This window comes from Herpailurus yagouaroundi, unplaced genomic scaffold (genome assembly GCF_014898765.1).
Source record: "Herpailurus yagouaroundi ecotype Mexico unplaced genomic scaffold, PumYag 160, whole genome shotgun sequence".
Taxonomy (NCBI): Eukaryota; Metazoa; Chordata; class Mammalia; order Carnivora; family Felidae; genus Herpailurus; species Herpailurus yagouaroundi.
The window spans coordinates 9,169,941-9,177,386 of record NW_024412401.1 but is presented as its reverse complement, the minus strand read 5'-3'; the positions used below and the strand labels follow the sequence as shown (position 1 = coordinate 9,177,386).

Sequence of the window (7,446 nt, the reverse complement as noted above, 5' to 3'; positions counted from 1 at the left end):
ACCAAAAGACACAATGTGAATTATGGTTCAAGGGAGGTTATAAAAGATTTTTGAAGAGTATTTTTTAAAAAAGAACAACAACCACCATTTAATGGATTACAAAAATATTTTCTCTGTATGTGTAAGATGTAGAATATCAGATTGAGAAAGAAACTCCTGGTTATTATTGGAGTACTCAGTCTCCATTTTTCTCTTTGCCTTTTCAGTAAGTACCTGGAAAGAACTGTCAACTTTTTTCCAGCCTGGCAAACAGTGACAAAATTGATTAAAATCGGTTGAGTGTAACATAATGTCCTGATTGTTTCCTACAGGGATTATTAACTAAGGGAAGAGTGCACTTCAGTTTTCTTTCTGACAACTTCCTAGTCCTTCATATGGGGAATGATGCCCTGGAAGAATCTCTGGACAGCAATATCCCCATAGGACAGGGCTGAAGGATTTCTATATTCAGCCTTTCCTCCAGTAGTTCCTGGTTTGGTGGTTAAGGCTAAAGGGTAGATTTCTCCAGGAGGATCTTCCTCTAAACTAGCTGTGTCTCCATACTGAGCCGACTGAATATATGCTGGAGAATCTGATAGCAGAAACAGAGATCTTATGCCTTCTGGATTTTGATGATATCTCTACTTTCCTCAGGAAACTTGAATTGGATTCTGGCATTCCAGCCTAATTTATAGGCATTGCTTTTCAGATGCCTGAAAAGAATTCCGGTGTCCTTATTTTCCAGGCTTTGGCTCCAAAATCATAGCGAACCAAAGGAACAGACTCAGCTACCGCTGACCATCACCATTGCCGTCTGCAGAGACCAGGAGTGGAGAATTTCTCAGCTTCACCTGGACCACAGTGAAACTGCAGGTTGCCAGCTCTTAAACAGCGCGCGCCAGGCCCCCTCGCTACGCCCCAACGGCCAGAAGGGGGCGCTCGAACTCAACGTAACGACCCAACCGGCATCTCCCACCGGCGGAACCCGCCAGGGCGTCAAACGCCGGGTCCCGCGGAAACCGCAGCTTCGCAAGCAGCGGGGGGCCCCTCCCGGGAGAGGCGCCGCCGGAATTCGGGACAGGGTGGGGCCGCGAGGACAGCGAGCAGACCCCTCCCTTGTCGGGCCTGACCGCCGAGGGGGAGCTGAGCCGCACTTCGCACCGAGCCTTTAATGTTCATGGTCGGCCCCTGCGTGGATCCTCTCCTTTGTCGAGCAGTGTTTCAGCCAGAGCGGTTTACAAAGGGCTCATTTCCTCGGGATGCGGGGCAGGACTGAAAGTGCACTTCGTGGGGTATGTTTGCAGATCCAGGATTGTTTCTGGGGGAGAAGGACGGGAGGTCAGGGAAAGGCGGTACGCATCTACAGTCTGGACACGAATCAATATGTATGATTTTATTGAAATGTAAAGGTTACTTTTTCCTGCAACGTTAAACTGTTGGAAAAATATTGAAAAGTAGGTGTATTAAAACTCGGGTTATTTTAACGTTTAATATTTTATGTATACCAAACCCAGAATTTATCATTTCCTGGGCTTCGGTGAAAGCAAACTCATGAATCATTTTCAGAACTAACTATTTTGCTCAATTTATCTTCATTTGAGAGAGTTGCCGTCTGAGAGAATTTAACGTTAGTACTGAAACGGTATTGGAGAAATAGCATACACGTTTCATTTACATTAATTCTTTTCTCCATCTTTCCCTAATTCATTTCCACATTCCAGGTGATATTCTTTTCCCACAGTTTGAAAATATGATTTTATGGCAGGCCATTATTTTGATAATCTTTTCTTCGGCTGAAAACAGTGATAACTGTCTTGTTGGCACATTTTTAGGCTCGGTCTCCATTTTGACTAAATCAAAATTTTCATCAAGTGCTTCTCTATGTATTGAGACATACACTTCACTATCAGAGGTAAGTAAGCAAATCATACTCCTTTCTGGCAGTGTCATGTGAAAAGTGTTCGGGATATTTAGCAAGGAAATGAACTTCAGTTTCTTTGACAAAAAAATGGGTAGACCAAATGGAATTTGTCAAAATCGAATTTTGCTGCCCCCTTCACCCAACTTGTACAACTCTCAGGCTTTTGTAATTCAAGGCCAGATCTTGTCTTTATTTAAAATTTTGATATTTTGTTCATCAAGGATTTTTTGTCATTAACTTTTGTTGTTAAGAATGTTGCCTTGAAATATTTCTTCATTACTAAGTCATTTGACACCCCCTTTCAGGTTGTGTGTGAGGCAAGTTCCTAACTCACCCAAACCGAATGGCCACACTGGAAAGAGTTTTTGATGTGAAGCGTTGTGATTTTCCTTGGCTGAAAATTATGTCTGAAAATCAGAGAACATCCCCTTTCCCATCTCCCTCATTTTATATTTACATATAAATATATATATATATATATATATTTTCTTACAAGTTGTCTTTGTCTTTTTACCATTGTTTTACCTGTACCTTAAAGATTATCACCACAGGTGGCCTGAAACTAAGTGAAGATGCCGGAAGAGATTATTTATGTCAGCTACTTACGCGTTTCACAGAGTAGCTGTAATTTGCCAGACATCTTGCTGAGGTTCGGGTTCTCCAGAAAGAGCTTCAAATGTGCTCTGCTGTAACAACGTAGGCTGGGCTTTGCTGCTTCACTAGGGAACCTCTAGTGCCCAGGGCTCCTGCAGGCAGCCCTGGGCACTAGAGGTTCCCATTTGGGAAGTGGGACTCCCCTGTTCATTAAACTTAACAACAGCCGTGGAATTGTCCAATAGTCGAACTATGTCGCACCCAAAATACAAAATTAGGTCCATCTGTGTGAACCGCCATAGAAAGATTGCCGGGATTGTTCTGCAGAACTCCATGTTATATAGAAGCTATACAGTGATGCCTTTGGTATACGCTTATACAAGCGGATCCAAAAAATACATTGGTTCTTGAGTACCAGCTAAATGCTAAGCACTTAATGCTGTTGATCGAGCAGCGAGTCCTGGTTGTGCAAGGCAATAATAAACAACTGAGCCAAAAGTCATAACATAGACTAAAGGAGTATGCCTGGGGAAAGAAAGGCAACTTTCCCAGCTGGAAAGTTCAACGGGTTCACCTTGAGAAACCTTTTTCACTATAACAGGAAAGGAGGAGAGGAGGGGTGGGGTACACATTTTTTTTTTTTTTTTTTTTTTTTTTTTTTTTTTTAGTTTGGCGAAGAGAAATTCTCTTCTGGTGGCTTCTGCTTCCTGTGTGAAGTGGCATGTGATGCATGTGTTGAGGTTGGGGGAATAGAAGTTTGTCAAAGTGGAGAACGTTGGAAATAGTTAAGGACAGGAGACTTGACCATGGAACAGTGATACCAGGTCCCTGGAGCAGGGAGCAATGTCAGTCTTGTTCACTCATGTCTCTTAAATGCACTGAGAAGGAACTTAGCCAAACAGGTGGGATGAATGGAAGTCCGAACTCCAGGTAGTAGTGGAGATGTCCCTTAGCTGGAGACTGTAGGACTGTGGTGGCACAATATACTTGCCTGGGTGATCTTATCTAGCGAGTCTCAGCCAGATCAGGTGCGGGGAGATGCAGAGGGTTTGGTCTTTTGCCTGATAGGAATGATGAATCAAGAAGGAGGTGAGGGTGTTTAGAATGTTGCTTCAGTCATGGTCCATGAAGTCTATTCGTTGGCCAGGGCCTCCATAGCAAGTACTACCATGGACTGGGGGGCTTAAACAACAGAAATTTGTTATCTTGCAGTTCTGGAGACTAGAAGTCCAAGATCAAGGTGTGGGCAGATTAGGTTTCCTCTGAGGCCTCTCTCCTTGGCTTGTAGACAGCTCCCTTCTTGCCGTGTCCTCACTTGACCTTTTCTGTGTCTCTACACCTTCTTATAAGGACACCGGTCATATTGGGTTAATGCCCACCCTGAGGGCTTCATTTTAGCTTAATCACCTCTTTAAAGACCTTCTCTCCAAGCGCAGTTCCATTCTGAGATACCGGGGGGTTGGTACCTAAATATGTGAATTTTGCGGGGCCGGTGGTGGACACAACTCAGCCTATAACATCTACCATGGATGAAGAGAGAACAAAGGCCAGAGGTTGCTGATGGACACCTGTAAGAGCCAGCACACTGTCGTTTCCTGACTAATTGGCCTATGAAGGGCAATTTGGAAAAAGCAAAGGCAGAGGTCAGAGAGTGGGATTCTAGACTGGATGATTCTAGTACTTCACAACGTAGAGCAGCCCCCAGTGAAAAGCAAAGAGCTGTGAGTCAGAAGCGGCTTGTTATGGGACCCACGGCCAGTCCTTCAGCACGTGAAGCCACTACCTCACCTTGGGGGAGTAGTGTTTGCCCTTGGGAACATAAGGAGGGTCACTCCTGAGGGTCACCCCCTCCCTGAGTTCTCTAGCTCTGGGTTTTCTACCGATGTGGTTACTCATCCTGTCTGAAATTCACGTTAGGAGAAGCAATTTTAAAAATTAACGTTCACCATTTTAATTATGTAACGAAAAGCAGACGTGAACTTCCCAGGCTTCAGTTGCCGTGTAAGTGTGCACCTGCCCGGAGGAGATAAGGGCTGCTTCTCTAGGCCTGGATGAGGGAGCCAAGGCAGGTGAAGAGACTGCAGGAGAGCCGGGATGAGCTACATTGACCCCACCCTCTTCTCTCCTCCAGGTGGAAATGGCACAAAGGGTGGCTCCAGCCGCTCTTCTATTATTTCATGGGGACTCCTCCTCCTTGGTGACTCCACTTTTTGGTGGCTCTTCTTTTTTCAGCAGTGACTCCACTCGGCCCTGTAGCGGCATTGACCCCGACCATGTGGATGGCTGTGGAGAGACCTTTGGAATGTCTGGCCACGTTGGCTTCAGCGGGCTGAATTGTGGTCCCAGGTGAGCCCAGAACACCCGAATCCTTGTCACAAATTGCAGAACCTGCCTGTGGTTCAGGTGCGGTGTAGGTCCTGAAGAAGATACCCCATGACTCTACCAAGCATGCAACGATCACCAGTTATTCGCATTGAGCACACGATCCTGCACAGTGTCATCAAGAATGGCTGTAAGAAAGGACTTACCCATAAAGGGGTCTGGCAGGCATTGCTTTTGTGCTCAAAGACACCCTCCCCCTCTACACCACCTGCTCCACGCACAAGAAAACATGTGCACACACTTGCCGAGATGGCACCAAGTTCAGGTCACCTCGTCGGTGTTCTAGGCAGCCACCAGCAGGTGGAGCCTGAGTCAGGTACTGGGGGAGAAGAGCAAGGAATGGGAGTGGCCTGATTCGTGGTGATAGAGACCTTCTCCTTCCTTCCCACCCGTCTGTGTCCCTCCTTTTCACCCACTCAACCCTTGACCCTTCCTCACGCTCTCCTCACTTCGCTGCAGGTGCTGTGCATCTGCAGTGTGAACGTTCCTGTCACTGATGACCGGGCGACCCATTTGCCCTGCTTTGGTGTTGTTGAGCCGGGCAACACCTCAGGGGGACCAAATGGCAGAGAGAATTGACTTTTGAGTTCAAAGTTTGTTTCAAAACAGATGGGTCTTGCGGACAATGCCCACCTCTGAGTAGCACCTGTTGTCGTCTCAGGCCTGAGCACATCCATCTCAGCACCTAGTTTGCAGTACTGACCCCCTTCGTTGCTGGGCTGCCTGGTGGGCAGGAGAGGGGGTGACCCGTGTCATGGCTCACTGTTCATGTCCCTAATTTTGCATCCAGTTCCTTTCCAGTGGCTTAGAGAGTGACATGCGTGTTACTGGAAGACATGTGTCCGTTTCTTTCCTGAACCTGTTAACAGTGTTTTCTCCTTTCCCTCCCGGCTTTGCTGAGCCAATTTTATCAGCTGCCCTGCCTGCAGCTACCTCCCTATCGGGAGGGGAAAGTGGAGAACACATCCTGCTTTAGCAACCCCAACACGCCCGTGGTCCACGCTTCCCGACAGACCGCCACCACCAGCAGCACTTTACCAGAACAGAGCCCCAAGTTCTGCGTCCCCTCCTGGCCCCAGGGCACGTCCCGTGGAGGGGGGGGCAGCGGTATGCTTTCACCGAGGCTGAGAAATGAGTCGCAGTGCCCACTTCTGCAGCTGTCATCCGGAAGGGAATGGGATCTTGGGCGCAGGTGGAAACTGTGCCCCACCATAGATTCATGGTCCTAGATGTTTCCCCCTCACCCTCTGAACTCAAGGCTTCACTACAGCAATTTTGAGTTCCACGGGTGGGGTGTAGGAGTTACAGTCCCTGCTCTCCACTGGGGCCAGCTCAACACCTTTGCAAGCGGTTCGTGCTAAACTTGTGTGCAGTCCTAAACTGGCCTCATCTCTGTCCTGAATATTTGGATGATACTTGACCCCAGCTTCCTGGAGGGAGCGCTAGATCTTGACTGCCCTTGTGTTAGTTAGTGATAGGAGATTTGCCAGGTACCCAGGCAGAGAATGTAGGAAGATGAGAATTGGTGGATGGTGGAGAGCAAGGCCCAGGGGTGCAGGGCAGGGACTCTCTATGAACCCAGGCTCTAGAAGGGGTGACTTATGGGCCCTTGATCTGTCCTGAGAGCCCACAACCACCTTGGGAGAAGGGATTGTGACATTTACTTGGTGCTGTGGGCGTACAATCTCACACAATCTAGCTCTTCTGGGTATGCTTAACATGTCCAGAAAAGTGTGTATATAAATCTTGTGCGATTCCTGTGGCCAAAACAAAGCTGTCAACTTTGAACACATATGTGGAATCCCAGAGAATGTCCACCATGTCTTTAAGGTGAGGTACACAGGGTTATGGAGATACAGGTATTCGATGTTTCACCTTCTACCCCTCAGAAAAAATGTTGAGCACACACCTCCAATGTTTATTTTTATTTATAATGTATATATTATAGTTATAAGATACTATGCATATTATAAAGTGTATGTTTGTAATAGAGATTTTAAGATGGATAAGAATCTATGATAAAATTTTTTTTTAATGTTTATTTTTGACAGCACAAGTGGGGGAGGGGCAGAGAGAGAGGGAGACACAGAATCGGAAGCAGTCTCCAGGCTCTGAACTGTCCACACAGAGCCCGATGCGGGACTTGAACCCATAAACTGAGATCATGACCTGAGTCAAAGTCAGATACTTAAACAACTTAGCCACCAAGGAGTCCCTATGATAAAACATTTTTAAATTATATTTTTATTATTAAAGGGACATCATGATTTGTCCTCAAAAAATACACATAATATGTCCCTAGGACAATGTGACAATCTGCATCAATATGCAGGGTAATTACAGGAATATAATGATATTTCATAGAATCCAAGTAAAGGTTAAACAGTAAAACTTGAGAAGAGGTAAGAACTACATAAACTCTAATAACCTCAGAACATTGTCATTAATGTGACTTAGCTCCTAAGTCTAAGGTTCTGGCTTTCTTGAGTCAATTTTTTTTTCATTAGAGAGTGCTTTTTTTTGTTTAATTAGGTGAGCAGGGCAGAGAGGTGGGGGGGGGGGGGGAGAGA

At 46.2% G+C, this 7,446-nt stretch overlaps 1 long non-coding RNA gene across 1 annotated transcript; it reads left to right on the top strand.

The window, feature by feature from the left end:
• The first annotated feature begins 171 nt into the window (after window positions 1–171).
• On the top strand, window positions 172–6,868 carry LOC121034518 (uncharacterized). Its single transcript, XR_005792476.1, has 4 exons — window positions 172–1,271; window positions 1,812–1,891; window positions 4,727–4,840; window positions 5,336–6,868. It is a non-coding gene; the product is annotated as an uncharacterized LOC121034518 (long non-coding RNA).
• The last annotated feature ends 578 nt before the right edge of the window (window positions 6,869–7,446 follow it).